The following is a 17469-nucleotide window of genomic DNA, read 5'->3' on the forward strand; positions in this document are numbered from 1 at the left end:
GAACTCTAAATGAATATATGCATGCTCATCCATTCAATCACATAATAACTCACCTAAACTTACCTATGCCTTCGTAGGATCATTTGACATAATCACAAATCTCATCATAATGCAATATTTAAATATTACACATTTAAATCATGGCATGCTATGCATAATCAATTTAAAACATTTCTGGAAATCGTAATATATATATATATATATATGAAAATGAATGCCCACCCATTGATATGTTGAATGATCGTAAACCCCTAGCCTCGCTTGTCAACGCTCATCCTCGGGGTAAGTCTCCCCTATATGCGAAACAACTATTTTTAGTTAATTAATTAGCACATACGTAAGAATCTAAGAATAACTTCTCATAGTTGCTCAAACGGAAGGTTTGAATATACGAAAATGTTCTATTCGAAGTCACGGACCCGCACATGAAAACCACTCGCTAGTCGGAGGCTAGACGCGCCCTCACGCGTCGTCCAACCCACGGCCATATGCGCGGCCACGCGCAGGCACGTGCACAACATGTGCTGATGGAACCCTAACGAACGTTAGGAATATTCCATTAAATGGTAACGGCATTACTTGAAGTCGTCAAAATATTTCTTCAACTTTGACAAAATATTCGCCTTCTTCTTGGGCATGCTTTGCCGTCCGCCAGCGCCGCCGTCTGGTTCGTCGAATTCTGGGAAAATTTTCAAACCTTAATATCTCGCTCATTTCTCAACCAAAATCCATGAAATTTATATGGATTTGAAGCTCTTGAGGAGTAGAACAAGTTCGTACCTCTTAAAAGTCCAAAATCAAGCAAAAAATGGCTTGAAAATCCCCAGAAAGTTCCAGCTAAAACTAAAACTTCTCGAACTCGCGTGATCCAACTTCAACTCCTTCCCAAACTTAGTCTAAGGTTCTTAGGGAGTTGAGTAGAAACTTTCTCGAGCCTTAAAATCTCATAACTCGACCACGATCACGATGACCTAAGAACCACCGAGTCGGAGTTCACGAATCAACGGGTCAAAACTCGTTAAAACGAGAAGCGATTGGTACGATTGAGTTCGTGAGGTCAAGATGAGCATGACGATGATGTTTTTAGGCTTGATCCATGATGGTTTGATGATGGTTAAAAGGTGGTGGTGGCTCGGGTTTGAGAGGAACATAGAAGAAGGTGCGAGAAGGAAAGAGAAAGCTCGGGTTTGATTGGGCAAAGGAGAGAGAGATAATTTTAATTAGTCCAAAAGAAAGAGAAAATATCTAATTGGGCTAGGGATAGTGGGAACCAAAATAATTGGTGGATAAGGATAGTGATAAAAATAATGTAAAACCACATATGTACATCCACGTCACTTAGCTAACCAGGGCCTAATCGTCACTTTACACACTTGGGGAGAAAATTACATAGAAAATAGGGACGGGTCGTCACATAAAATGTACCCTTTTTTTTAATATAAAATGTACCATTTTTTTAATATAAAATGTACCAATTTTTTATGTATAAAATGTAGCCAAATTTTATTATATAAATGTACTCATTTTATAAAAATAAAAATAAAAAAAATCACCTTTTTTTTATAATCTAGAATGCACCCAAAAAAAATTATTATTATTATTATTATTATTATCAAAACCCATAAGCAATTTTGAATAATTAAATTGGTAGTGTAAATGAAAGCCAAAAACATAAAAAACGGTTGAGTCTTTATTGGTATTATTGCATCTCTTTTATCATTATGTCATTTATATAGCAAGAGAGGGACTTCAATCAAAAATATAAAATGCATAAGGTTTAAGTCTATAGCTGTTAGGGACTAGTGACCGCAACTAAACTATACTTTTTTTTTTGGGGTATCTTACAAAACCTTGAGCATTCCAATATTTTCATAACATTTTGATATTGTGACATCCCACATCGCCTAGGGAAGTGATCCTTATATGTGTATTCTCATCCCTACTTAGCACAAGGCCTTTTGGGAGCTCACTGGCTTCGGGTTCCATGGGAACTCCGAAGTTAAGCGAGAAGGGGGCTAGAGCAATCCCATGATGGGTGACCCACTGGGAAGTTGCTCGTGAGTTCCCAAAAACAAAACCGTGAGGGAATGGTAAGCCCAAAGCGGACAATATCGTGCTACGGTGGTGGAGCGGGCCCGGGAAGTGATTCGCCCCGGGCCGGGATGTGACAAATATTGTTGAGAATTAACCAAAGACTGGGATGCAAGTGACACTAAATCTCCAATCCTAAAGTTGAGTCAATTTGCCTGAAAACTTGTATATAATTAAGTGTTAATTCAAATATTCAGTGAAGTAGAGATGTTTTGACTTACGTTTGGATTTACCAATAAAAAAAAAATTAAAACGGAATTTTCTTTTTTCTAACTCACCCATACATTGGAAACGGCATTGGAAGAAATTATCAGACATGAAGGATATTATCCTTAATGATCTTACTATTTCTATTTACTTTTTGCCAAAACTTACTATCTTACTATTTAATGAGATTTTATTTTTCAACAAACGATATTATCAACACTAAGAGGGAGAAAGTGTGCTTAGCCTTACAATGGGTAATCAATAATATGGTTCAATCGCCTCGGCGAGAGTTGAACTTAAGACCTCTCACTTACAAGTGAAGAAAAATATCACTATACCATAATAATAAGTGACCCTCTCACCTGCAAGTGAATAAGTTTCTTTATTTAATTTTTTCATTTTTTTTCTTAACACACTGATTGTTATAAACATTGTATTTAAGTGTGATTATGTAAATCCTATATTAGATTTGATTCTAGTTAATCTTCCCTATTAGGACTTGTATTCCTTGGAGGAGAAGGATTTTTCCCTCTCTTATTACTATAAATAAAGACAATGCATAGGGGGAATAACATAATCCTCTACACAATCCTACAAACACATCTCTCTTCCTACTTTCTCTCTCTACCGTGCGCCCCATCTCTCTCTGTCAGATAAAAGAAGCCACAACACGTTATCAACCTGCTCATACCGTTACGCTTTGGAATCTGACGTGGAAGTTTTCTGCATCAAACTAGTTCATCAATATCTTCACGCAATCAGATTCTTCCAAAACAACGGTTTTTATCTTGATATTTTAAAGCCCTGATAGCATGACCATTCACCATAATGCATGACTAAATTTATGTTGTTTGAATTTTAGATTCTACATAAACTGTGTATGCATATTATCCATAATTGTTGAATTATGTGAATTGATATTGTCATGAATTGCATCAAATATTTGCTCATGCATTAAATTATGTTGAATATGCATTGAATTAATTTTGAAATCAAGAAAAAAAATTGAAAAAATTCTAGGGTTTGTCAAACCCAAACCCGAGCTTACACGCGAGCCTTTGAGCCTTGATACACTGGAGCCCAAACCCTCTGGTATGAGAATTATACGCACACAAATTAAACCCTATTTGTGACAATTGTGGTAATGATGTAAGTAGGGATCGTTCTAACCGGGGATTAACTAGGGGTGCTAATCTAATTTGAATTGACTCAAAAACATAAAAACTAAACTTAAACACTCTTAACAAGACTACTATGGCTCAGAACAGCTTGAAACACTCAAAACTGCCTAAAACAATCAAATTGATTCAAACAGACACTAGAACTTAATTTGGATGAAAATACATTTGGTTTTGACTCTAAAGACTCAAAAGGACTCTTTTGGACAGATTTGGAACAAATGAGAAGGGGGTGATGAGAGAATTATACGCGCACAAATTAAACCCTCTTTTTATCAATTGTAGTAAGTATGTATAAGTAGGGATCGTTCTGGACCGGGGATTAGGAGGGATTATTAATCACTTGGATTTGACTCAAAAATGTAAAAACACAAAATAAAATACTATACTAGACTCAAATATTGCAAAACTAAACTTTAAAACACTAAAACAAACCAAAAGACTCAAACAGTACCCAAAGCACTCGAAACTGCCTAAAAAAACACTTTCTGGGCAGTTTTGAGCACCTTGAGTACTTTGGACGAATTTGGGAAACAAAATGAATCAAAACACTTATAAGCACAAGCTAAATGTATTTCTAACTAATCTAACACTTTAAAATAAATGGGGGATTGGTTTTGGATGAATGTGAAAACAAAACAAATTGTAAAACGAAGAATGATGAAAAACTAGTTAGAGGGTTCCTTATCCACACATGAACATAAGCATATAATTTGACTCCCAATTATGACTTCAACAAACGATGAATGACAATGCTCCAAGTTAATTAGGTCCGCTTAAATTAACCTTCAGATTTCCCTAAATTCATTGGATTGAATGGGATACGCATTACAACCAAATTATTCCTAATCAAAGTCCCTAACATGGAATACGCATGATAGAGACATTCAACAAAGATCATTAAGTTCAACGGAAATCATAAACATCGACTAGGCATTCATAACTATGGAATACGCATGTTAATCCAGCCTAGGGTTTACTAAACACAATCATGACTAGCGATCTTTACTACTCATGAATATAAGTTCATAACGATTAGGTGAAATTCCCTTATATCCTAGCATCAAGTTTAGGCATGCAAATTAAGTGTCGACCCTCAACCCACATACATAAACAAGTTCTTAATCAAAACAGAAAAGTAACCCACATCTAAAGTTCATGAATTCATAACTGGAGTAAATCAAATCATAACCAACATATGTAAATGGCTTCAAATTCGCTTCTAACTAAAAAAGAAATTAGTTCCACATGTTTAACATAATTGAACAACAAGTTAAATTAAACATGAAAACATAAACAAGTTAATAAACTAGACAGAAAGTAAATATGAAATTGAAATAGAATGAATGGAATTGAAATGGATGAATGCTAGCTAAGGGGTTCATCTCCATGTATGTTATACTTGCATAATAAAATGATTTCCAATTGCATTTCAACAAATCATTAATTCTCAACGCTCCAAGTTAATTAGGTCCGCTTAAATTAACCTTCAAATCTTCCTAACGTTATTGAATTGGATGATTCCATACGACAACCCAAAACATTCCCCACAAGTCCCCTACATGATTGCATAATAGAGATACAAGCAAGAATCATTACGCTCTATGAAAATTATAAGTGTTGACGAGGCATTCGTTACTATGGAATACGCATGAAACTTATGTCAAGAATTCGTTTAACGCGATTGTTTATAAGCAACCTCCACTACTTGTGAATATAAGTTCGTAACTATTAGGTGAAACTCACTTATATTCTAGCGTCATATTCATGCATGAAAATTAAGTGTGCACTCTCAATAAACATACATAAATAAGTTATCAATCAAACAGTTAAATGAATTGAATCCACAACTTATGAAACGCAATTAGAAGTAATCAAATCAAAATGCAAGCATAAACATATATTTCGAATTTCCTCATAACTTTGAAATCAAAGAAACACCTAAACATTCCAACAACTCAAACTTGAATTGTATGAACGTTTAGGCACTCTTCTCTTCCATTCCTCATACGTACAAAACAAAGAGTATTGAAATTAAACATTGAAATCAAAGAAACACCTAAACATTCCAACAACTCAAACTTGAATTGTATGAACGTTTAGGCACTCTTCTCTTCCTCTTCGTTGTAGCACAAGGTCTAAGGATAGTTTGATGGTGTGAATGGTTTGGGGAGTGGTGAAAATGGAAGGATGGTGTTTGGATTGTAAGGGAGAGCACGGCAAGGGTGTTTCATGTCTACATTCTGAAATGGAAGAGTGTTGTGGTATGTACAATGGAATGGAAGTGTGTTGTGACTGAAAATGAGATCTGTTTAGGTAATGGGAATGCAAGGGTATTTATAGGAGGAGTGGAGGTGTATATGGTTGTTTGTTTAAGGTGTTTGTGGCTGGTTAATGATGGAAAAACAGCTAGGAAAGCATGTGAAAGCTAGAATTGCATGTGGCAAAGTGTGTATGTGCTGGAATGGTGTGTGTATGCACGGGTTTGGGAAGCTTTCTTGCTGATTTTCTGGCTGCATGATGAAGAGTTAGTAAATAATGCATGTAGGTGGCTGCAATGATAAAGAATGAGAGCTGGAAATGAAAGGGAAAGCTGGAAAGACATGTGAAGATGCTGGAATTTCAATGTGAAGTGCACGACAAGGATTTTCAGGATGGGTCTTTGTGTTGTTTTGCATGCCAAGGGATGTGTGATGAATGATGAAGTTTTGCATGTGCTTAATGATTAAAGGGTGAGAGGATGCAGCTGCAATAATGTAGTGGGAAGGCTGGAATGTGGTGTAATGATGAAGGAATAATGTCTTGGTTATGCACGCCAAAGGGTGAATGGGAAGAGAAATGGGAGTGCATGTGTGTGAATGTGTGGCTTAATGATTAAGTGAATGAATATGTGGCTGCATGTTTGAATGATTAAAGTGCATGTGGGGGAATATGTGGCTGAAATGATGAAGTAGGAAGGTGGAAATGCATGTGTTGAATTGGTGGTGCAATGATGAAAGAGTAAGTGCATATGTGTGTGAATGGTGGTAGCTAGGGTGAATTATGATGAATGCATGTGGAATAAAGATGGAGAAGGTGGTGTAATGATGAAGTGGAATGGCTGAAAATGCAAGGGGGAGTGCAAGGCATGGCAATGGGTGTTTCTTGATGGTTTTGGGGTTGTGATGCATGTGAATGCATGTGGCTAAGGGTTGTTGATTGGGCTAGAGGTTTTGCATGGCTCAAAGGATTGTTTGATTGGGCTAGGCCCTTTGTTTTATGTCCAAAGTGCATACAAGGCTTTCAAATTCGTCCAACACTTTGGCTCCAAGCATATGCTATCCATTCCAAGCCCAATTTTGCTCCAAAATGCATCTTTTTGCTTCCTTAGCCATATGAACCTAAAAACACACGAAAATGGCTTAAACTACTAAAACAACTATGAATTAACAATATAGATGCACGAAAACAAGCTAAGTAAGTCGCCTAAATATGCTCCTATCAGGGGGTTTTGATTTTGGACGAATTTAAAAGAAAACAAGTGACTTAAAACTTTAAAACAGATTTTGGACGAAAATAAGAAAAGATTGTAAAAACGAATTTGATGGAATGGAATGGATGGGAAGCTAGCTAAGGGGTTCATCTCCACACATGTTATACTTGCATATAAAACGATTTCCAATTGCTTTTCAATAAACCATGAATTCTCAACGCCCCAGATTAACCGTGAATTGCACTAATTAACCCTCAGATTTTCCTAACGTTATTGAATTGGATGATTGCATACGACAACCCAAAACATTCCCCACAAGTCCCCTACATGATTGCATAATAGAGATACAAGCAAGAATCATTAAGTTCTATGAAAACCATAAGCATTGACGAAGCACTTGTTACTATGATTGCATGAAACTTATGCCAAGAATTTACTTAACGCGATTGAGATCATCAACCTTTACTACTTGTGAATATAATTCCATAACGATTAGGTGAAATTTCCTTATATCCTAGCATCCAATTTATGCATGATAATTAAGCGTGCACTCTCAACCAACACACACAAATCAATGTAATTCACATAGATAAGTAAATTGAATTCACAACTTATGAAACGCAATTAGAAGTAATCAAATCATATCGCAAGCATAAACATGTATTTCGAATCCCCCCTAGCCAAGGGGGGGTTTAGTTCCTGATACGTACAAGACAAAGATAAGTAAATTTAACCATTGAAATCAAGGAAAGGAAACACCTAAAAATTCCAACAACTCAAACCTGAATTGTATGAACGTTTAGGCCCTCTTCTCTTCCTCTTTGTTGCGGCACAAGGTCCAAGGATAGGTTTTGGGGTGGTATTTGTATGGAGGAATGGATGTGTGATGCTAGGGTAGTGTTTTGGAGGGATGAGGAGTGTTTTTGGGAGGATGGGGAGTGTTTTTGGGAAGGGAATGCACGACAGAGAGTGGAAAACTGGAATGTGGAATGGCTGAATTGGTGCTTGCGGCTGAATGGGAATTTTTGTGTATGAATGCATTGCATGGTTTTATAGGGAGAGAATGGATGGGAGAGCATGTGAATGACAGCTAGGAGGGAATGATTAAAGAGGGAATGCATGTGGAAGTGTGGCTGATTGTTTTATAAAGGCGGAAAGCTGGAAATGAACATGAAATGCACGACCTTGAAGAGGAAGTGGCTGGAATGTTTTTGGAAGAGTGATATTGAAATGGGAAAGCATGTGGCTGCCAACTAGGATGAATGATTGAAGTGGGAAGGCTGGAAAGTGTATAAAATGCACGGCAAAGGGGTTTTGGAGGTGCTGGAAAATGATGGTGAGTGCACGACTTTCTTTGTGGCTGAGATGCTTTTGTGGCTGAATAGAATGAATGAAAAAGTGAATGAATAATGAAATGGGAAAGCAAGTGAGTGACAACTAGGTTGAATGATGATGAGTGCATGTGGCTGAATGAAAATATATGAATGAATGAGAATATGGTGCGGCTGCAAGGTTGTAGTTTAGGGTGTTTGAGTGAATGGCTGAGATGATTTGATGAATGAATGTGTTTAAATGGTTAAAAATAGGAAACAAGGCCCTTCCTTGCACGGCAAGGAATGCAAACACAAAGGGGATACACAGCAAGGACTTTGATGATGCAAGAGGCTTTGTTTTGTGACTTAGAATAGATAGGAGTCTTCAATGTTGCTCAAACATGAGGTCTTTTAGGATTTAACTTTCCTACTTCAAGTAGGAAACCTTGTTTAAGTAGGAATCATCATCTTCAAGTCTTCAATTTAGTCCAACCTCTTGGCTCCAAGCATATGATATCCATTCCAATCTCTAATTTGCTCCAAAAGGCTCCAAAATGCATCCTTTTGCATACTTTGACCTTAAATCCTGAAAATACATAAAACTAGCTTAAAAGACTACTTTACTAAGGAAAAACATTTTAAATGCACAAGACAAGCTAAACTAAGGTGCATAAATATGCCCCTATCAAATTCCCCCGCACTTAGCTTTTGCTAGTCCTCGGGCAAAACAAAACAACAAAAGAACACGAAACTAGACAAAACGAACAAAACACAACCTACACCTTCCAACATTTGCCTCAGGGATTTCCAATGCACATGACATGTTAAAAATCATCAATCCCACAGATTTTAGTCATCTTCACACTTAAGTACATTCTTAATCATAGTTACCGCATACTAGTTCACAATTAAGCATTTAAAACCATGTTTTGAATGTAGTAACATGCCTTAGAGAATTCCCTCAATTCCTCACTAGTTATGCACTCAATTTTCACTCAGATTTTCTGACTACACACCCTACACTAGTTATATGTGAGAGATTGATGTAAACATGAAAGACTAGTACTCACATATGTTATAACAAGGAACGCAATTTCTGGAGTTATTAACATGTATTTGTATATGATCTCATGAACGGAATGCCACTACTTAGACGCGAGAACCAGAGATACCATATGCTCAAACCAATATTAAACTCCACATATTGAAACACATAACAATCAAGATAGAAGTCAAAAGGGTTGTAACGGGGCTAAGGTATTGGCTAACAAGGAAAGGTAGAGGAAACAAACGTTCTTAAAGCAATAGTGAGCAAAGTATTGAATCATACAAAGGGGGAATCACACAAAACTTAGGGCCATATTCAACTTTTTGGACCCTTTCTTCAACCATCAACGCTTGTGAGTTCATTCTCACTTATTTTCACTCATTTTCTTTCTTTTCTTCTTCTTCTTTTTCTTCTTTTTCACACATTTTTTTTCTTCTTTTTTTTTTCTTTTTCCCGTGCCTCCTTTAAGACTTAGGCACACACATACACACAAAAATCCCTTCCCCCACACTTGTTTTCTGCAATAATGTCACTCAAAAAGAATTCCTTCTAAGTCATGCTCCACTATACTTCAAGAACAAGGGTATGGGAAAGTCCTACTCTAAGCTAGGTAAGGGGTGATGTGGTTAACAAAGAAAATAGGCTGAATAAGGCTCAAAGGGGTTTAATCCTACAATACAAATGACAAGGGTGGATTCGGCTTATTTGGCTATGGTGGTGACTACTAAACAACTTCATCTTGTTATTTGTTATGCTAATCAATTTCATGCTTTGAATGAAACGGGTATGAGTTCTAGTATTTGGAACTATAGTGATAAAACGCATTCTAAGTAGTAACCAAGCAAAGAATGATGAGATCATGCAATGACTTTAGAAAACAAGAAATCATAGATTATACTCTCCAAAGAACGTCATAGGCTCAAGTCTCTCAAGGATGTAGCATTAGTTTGAGTTCCTTCCTTCAAGCATGTTACAAAAACTGATTTTCTCTTTGTAATTACATGTGAATTCATAAGCTATAACCGTAACCAAGCATAAACCAAAGCATAAATCAACTTCCAGCCATGTTTACAACATTCTTTAATAGCCATGCAATTAAAAACCAAATCCTCATCATTGCGTTGGAAGGTAACCTACGACACAAACAACACACAAACACAACTCTTTTTGGGTTTTTCAAAGCAATTTTTCAAATTTTTAGGGGATTTTCGGATTTTTAAGTCAACACACACTAAAACACTCTAAATTAGCTTAAAAAAAACACTTAAAAACAGCAAAGAACAACATTGGAAGTTATGGGTGATATAATCCCACGAATTTGCATCAACAACATTAGTTACCCCCCCACACTTAAATCAAACATTGTCCTCAATGTTTCAAGCATATACTCACACAAATAACAAACAAACAAACAAAACAACATCTAACAACCTAACATGGCAGAAACAAAATCAACAACAAAGAGAAGAGTTTAGGAACGCAAATCTGGAATTGGAGTGCTTTATCGGTCTTCCTTTGTTGAATGCATGGGTTGCCTCCCAAGTAGCGTTTGCTTTAACGTCGTACAGCCGGACGAATACGCCATGCTAGGCTTCACTAGTAGTACCCACGGCATGGAGGGGTACATCATCCACCACATGCTCCTCGAAGTTCTCGTAGTAAGGCTTTAATCGATGGCCATTCACCTTGAACTCTTGTCCTGTTTTCAAGCTTTGAACTTGGACTGCACCATAAGGAAAGACATTAGTAATAACAAACGGGCCAACTCACTTAGAACGCAACTTACCAGGAAACAAGCGAAGGCGGGAATTAAAGAGTAGCACTTTCTGCCCAATGGAGAATGATTTGCCTCGAATCATCTTATCATGGAAAGCCTTGGTCTTCTGCTTGTAAATGCTTGCATTATCGTATGCCTCGTGCCTTATCTCATCAAGCTCATTTAATTGCAATCTCCTTTGACTTCCCGCTTCATCGAGGTTCATGTTAAACTTCTTGATGGCCCAAAGTGCTTTGTGCTCCAATTCAACGGGAAGATGGCACACCTTGCCATAGACAAGTCGAAAGGGGGACATCCCAATGGGGGTTTTGTACGCCGTACGATACGCCCAAAGTGCATCATCTAACCGTAAGCTCCAATCCTTCCTTGTTGGCCCAACGGTCTTCTCAAGTATTTGCTTGATCTCTCGGTTGGAAACCTCGGCTTGGCCATTCGTTTGAGGATGGTAAGGTGTAGAAACCTTATGGGTGACATGGTATTTCCTCAATAACGCTTCAATGGTCCGATTGCAAAAGTGTGACCCTCCATCACTAATGATCACTCGTGGCATTCCAAACCTTGCAAAAATGTTAGTTCTAATATAATCTGCAACCACTTTAGAATCATTAGTCCGGGTGGCCTTGGCTTCCACCCATTTTGACACATAATCAACCGCAAGCAAAATATACATGAAACCATACGATGAAGGGAAGGGACCCATAAAATCAATACCCCAAACATAAAAAATTTCAACATTTAGGATAGAAACCTGCGGCATTTGGTCCCTTGCACTAATACCACCCATTCTTTGGCATTTATCACATGTTAAGCAAAACGTTCTAGCATCCTTAAAAATACTAGGCCAATAAAATCCACATTGTAACACTTTGAGGGCCGTGCGTTGTGTGCCAAAGTGCCCTCCACATGCATATGTGTGACAAAAACTTAAAATTGAATGACATTCAGAATCGTGCACACAACGACGTATAATCTGATCGGGGCAAAATTTCCATAAGTACGGATCATCCCACACATAAAACCGTGCATTATGCCTAAGTTTATCATGTTGGTGCCTAGTGAACTCACTTGGAATACGTTTTGACACCAAAAAATTAACAATATCGGCATACCAAGGTGCACTAACCTTAATGGACAACAATTGTTCATCAGGGAATGTCTCGGCAATGGGTAGGGCTTCTTCATTGTGCACCATTCGGCTTAGGTGGTCAGCCACCACGTTTTCACTTCCCTTCTTGTCCCGAATCTCTATGTCGAACTCTTGAAGTAGCAACATCCATCGAATTAGTCGTGGCTTGGCCTCCTTTTTAGTGAGCAAGTACTTCAGAGCTGCATGATCAGTGAAAATAATTACTTTAGCACCAATTAGATATGATCGAAATTTATCTAATGCAAAGACAACGGCAAGAAGTACTTTTTCCGTAGTGGAGTAGTTCAATTGTGCATCGTTCAATGTCCGTGAGGCGTAGTAGATGACATGCGGCCTCTTGTCCTTTCTTTGTCCTAAAACTGCTCCTAAAGCATAGTCGGACGCATCACACATGAGCTCGAAAGGTAGGCTCCAATCCGGTGGAACAATGATGGGTGCCGTGGTCAACAACTCCTTAAGTAGGTTGAATGATGCCGTGCACTCCTTAGTGAATTCAAACGTCACGTCTTTTTGTAGGAGACGGCAAAGAGGTTGTGCAACCTTCGAGAAATCCTTGATAAACCTACGATAGAATCCTGCATGGCCAAGAAAAGAACGAACCTCTCTAACCGAAGTTGGAGAGGGTAAGTGACGTACAAGATCTATTTTCGACTTATCAACCTCAATACCGTTTTCAGAGACTATATGACCTAAAACTATGCCTTGTTTAACCATGAAATGGCATTTCTCCCAATTAAGAACAAGGTTAGTTTCAACGCAACATTTTAAGATTAAACTAAGATTATGCAAGCAACCATCAAAAGAATCACCAAACACGCTAAAATCATCCATAAACACTTCAATGATTTTCTCAACATAATCAGAAAATATGCTCATCATGCATCGTTGAAATGTAGCCGGTGCATTACATAAACCAAAAGGCATGCGACGATATGCAAAAGTACCGAAAGGGCATGTAAAAGTGGTTTTTTCTTGATCTTCGGGTGTTATGACAATTTGATTATAACCAGAATAACCATCAAGAAAACAATAGAAAGCATAACCGGCTAACCTCTCAAGCATTTGGTCGATGAACGGCAATGGGAAATGATCCTTCCTTGTTGCGGCGTTTAGCTTCCTATAATCGATGCACACGCTCCAACCAGTTTGAATGCGTTGAGGAACAAGTTCATTCTCGGCATTTGTAACCACAGTCACTCCAAATTTCTTCGGAACGCATTGAACGGGTGAGACCCACTTACTATCCGATATTGGATAGATTACTCCACAATCCAAAAGCTTGATTACCTCCTTCTTCACAACTTCCATCATCGGAGGGTTGAGACGGCGTTGAGCCTCTCGGGATGTTTTGGACCCTCCTCTAGAAATATGCGATGCATGCATGTAGTAGGGCTAATTCCCTTGATGTCGGCCAAGGTCCATCCAATTGCCGTTTTGTACTCCTTAAGCACTCGCACCAATTTGCTTTCTTCTTGTGCCGTGAGTGAGGATGAAATAATGACGGGCAACGTCTCATCCTCGCCCAAGAAAACGTACTTCAAATGACTAGGCAACGGCTTATGTTCAAGTGTAGGTGGCTGCACAACTGAGGGAAGCATTTTATTAGCCGAAACTGAACTTAAAATAGGGTCCGAATACTTACCCGATTGTGATGGCAATGACTCGAGGGCAGCCACCATCTCAATGACCTCATCATTAGGGGGCACGGTAAAAGAATGATCATGCATGCCGTAGGTTCCCATGGTTGTGACTTCAATGTTTTGCTTGTCCATGCCTTGTGCAATGACCAATTCAAGTGCATCGTTGTTCAATTTGTCAAAATAGTCCTGCGACAAAGAGTCAATTACATCAATAGCAAAACATGAATGATTCTCACTAGGGTACTTCATAGAATCAGAAAGATTAAAATTAATAACTTCCCCATCAAATTCCATCGTCAACGTGCCATTATAGACGTCAATCTTCATCCGAGCAGTTTTCATGAATGGCCTTCCGAGGAAGATGGGCAATGAAGGGGCATGGTTCGATTCATCCATCTCAAGTATGTAGAAGTCCGCCGGGAAGATCAAATGATTAACCTGCACTAACACATCTTCCAAAACTCCCTTTGGATAGGCATTAGATCTATCGGCTAATTGTATGATCACACCATCGTTTTTCAACGCTCCTAGGTTCATAGATGCATAAATTGAATATGGCATGACATTTACAGATGCACCTAGGTCTAACATGGCAGATTCAAACCTAGAATTACCAATAACACACGGAATTGTAAAACTACCCGGATCTTTGCATTTTGGGGGCAGCTTGCGTTGTAAGATGGCTGAGACGTTTTCACCTACTTTGACCACCTCCTTGGTCGAAATCCTCCTCCTATTGGTGCAAATTTCCTTCAAGAACTTGGCGTACCTCGGGACTTGCTTGATTGCATCCAAAAGGGGGATATTGACTTGAACTTTCCGAAATGTCTCCAAAATGTCCTTTTCCGCTTCTTCTTTCTTTGTTTACTTAAACCTACTAGGAAAAGGAACATTCACAGGAAAATCATTAGTAGGAACTGAACTTGACACGTTTTTACCTTTATTGGATGAATTGGACGACTTGGGATCACTTGGAACTTGCGGCACATTTGGTTCCACCTTGGCCGTGAGTGGTCTTTGCTCCTCCTCTTCAATTCTCAACTCGTCCTCCTCGTTGGAATGTGATTTGGATGGGTTGAGGTCAGATCCGACTTGCTTTCCACTTCGCAAATGCATAGCTTTTGCAGATTCGAATCCACTTTTCGGATTGACCACCGTTGAGCTAGGCAACCTTCCTTGCTCACGAAATTGCCCCATGAACTCGGAAATTTCTCCCACTTGCTTCTCCAAGGTGTCCACCCTCTTGTCTTGGATTTGCCTCTCTTTGTTTTGAGTTTGGACTTCCTGCGTCAAAGTAGTAAGTAATTGAAAAATCTTATCATTATCACTTGAATTACCTACATTGCTTTGGGCAGGTTGTGCTTGGGCTTGTGGTGGTGCCAACGGCTTTTGATAGAAACCCGAGGGTTGTTGCCTAAATCCGCTTTGTTGTTGACCTTGTTGGGGGTCTCGCCATTTGAAATTCGGATGATCACGCCAACCGGGATTGTAAGTATTAGAAAACGGATCACCACATGTTTGGTATTGGTTGCCATATCCCACAGCATTGAGTGTCTCCCACCCTCCATTCTCGATTAATTGTGGGCACTTGTCCGTAGGGTGTCCTTGCATGGAGCATACGCCACAAGAAGCTACGGTTTTGACTTTTGGACCTTCCACCACCTGAGAAAGCAACGTAGTAAGGTTAGCCATTTGATTTTGAAGTTTGGTTATGGCACTTACCTCATTGACTTGGTGTTGCCGTGGGGTACTCCTCTGTCCAACGCCTTCGTATTGTTGAGCGTTCAATGCTCGATTAGCAATCAAGGTCTTTGCATCCGTAGGGGTCTTGTCCACCAATGCTCCTCCCGCTGAGGCATCTAGCATTTGACGTTCAATAGGTAGAAGTCCCTCGTAAAAGTATTGTAGAAGTAGTTCCTCCTTCATTTGATGTTGTGGACATGAAGCAACAAGAGATTTAAAACGTTCATAATAAGTAGGAAAGGATTCACCTTCATCTTGTTGAATTCCACTTATCCTTTTTCGTAGGAGGATGACTCGAGAAGTTGGGAAAAACTTCTCCAAGTAAGCTTATTTCATGCTCTCCCATGATGTGACAGTTCCGGGAGCCAATTCGTACAACCAATCTTTCGCTTTCTCTTGGAGAGAAAAGGGAAAGGCCTTCATCTTCAAGATGCTCTCATCTACGTTCACCGGAGTCATGCTTGAGCAAACGACTTCAAACTCCTTCAAGTGCTTGTTCGGATCTTCCATGGATAGCCCATGGTACTTCGAAATGTGATGTAACAGGCTTGACTTCAATTCGAACTCGGCAATCTTGTCTTGAGCCGCCCTTGGGTATTGGATGCACAAGGGTGCGGCATTGGCCAATCCCGAAGCGGAAAGCTCCTTGATTGTTCGGTTGTCCGCTGCCATGTCTTCCACTTCTTCAAATTCAGAAACGGACTCGGAACTTGCACTTGATTCACTAGGTTCCGGGTTCTTCCTCTTACGTCTCAACTCATGCTCAAAATCGCCGTCAAAGTCTAAAATATGTTCGTAAACCGGATTAGAACTCCGAGTCATAAACAAGTACCTAAAACAAAAAACAAAATAACATAAGAATCTGATCTAATAAGAAAACGAAAATAACAATCCAAAGGATTAGCAAAGTTGCTAATCCCCGGCAACGGCGCCAAAATTTGGTATGAGAATTATACGCACACAAATTAAACCCTATTTGTGACAATTGTAGTAATGATGTAAGTAGGGATCGTTCTAACCGGGGATCAACTAGGGGTGCTAATCTAATTTGAATTGACTCAAAAACATAAAAACTAAACTTAAAGACTCTTAACAAGACTACTATGACTCAGAACAGCTTGAAACACTCAAAACTGCCTAAAACAATCAAATTGATTCAAACAGACACTAGAACTTAATTTGGACGAAAATACATTTGGTTTTGACTCTAAAGACTCAAAATGACTCTTTTGGACAGATTTGGAACAAATGAGAATAGGGGTTTTGATTTTGGACGAATTTAAAAGAAAATAAGTGACTTAAAACTTTAAAACAGATTTTGGACGAAAATAAGAAAAGATTGTAAAAACGAATTTGATGGAATGGAATGGGGGGGAATTTGATAGGAGCATATTTATGCGCCTTAGTTTGCTTGTTTTCTTGCATTTATGTTACTAGTACTTAGTAATTTTAGTAATTTAAGCTATTTTCGTGTGTTTGTAGGTTCAAAGGGCTAAAGGAGCAAGAAAGTACATTTTGGTGCATTTTGGAGTAGTTTGGGGCATTAAATGGATTGCATATGCTTAAAGCCAAGTAGATGGATGAAATTGAAGACCAAACCATAATAACCACATATCATACACTTATTATAACCACATATCATACACTTATCATCACCACATATCATACACTTATCAATATCATACACTTATCACTTATCATAACCATACACTTATCACTTATCATAAACCATACACTTATCACTTATTATACCCATAATCATCTACACCTTGCAGCCACATTCATCACCAAAGAAACCATCATTGCCGTGCACACTCACTTGAAATTTCAGCCATCACATTTCATCATTGCAG

The 17469-nt window shown here is 38.6% G+C and overlaps 1 pseudogene; it reads right to left on the minus strand.

The window, feature by feature from the left end:
- Positions 1-575: 575 nt before the first annotated feature.
- LOC148698542 (uncharacterized) lies at positions 576-16565 on the minus strand (annotated as a pseudogene).
- Between the last annotated feature and the right edge of the window lie 904 nt (positions 16566-17469).

The sequence above is a fragment of the Pyrus communis genome, chromosome 2 (genome assembly GCF_041283825.1).
Source record: "Pyrus communis isolate YQ-2024b chromosome 2, ASM4128382v1, whole genome shotgun sequence".
Taxonomy (NCBI): Eukaryota; Viridiplantae; Streptophyta; class Magnoliopsida; order Rosales; family Rosaceae; genus Pyrus; species Pyrus communis.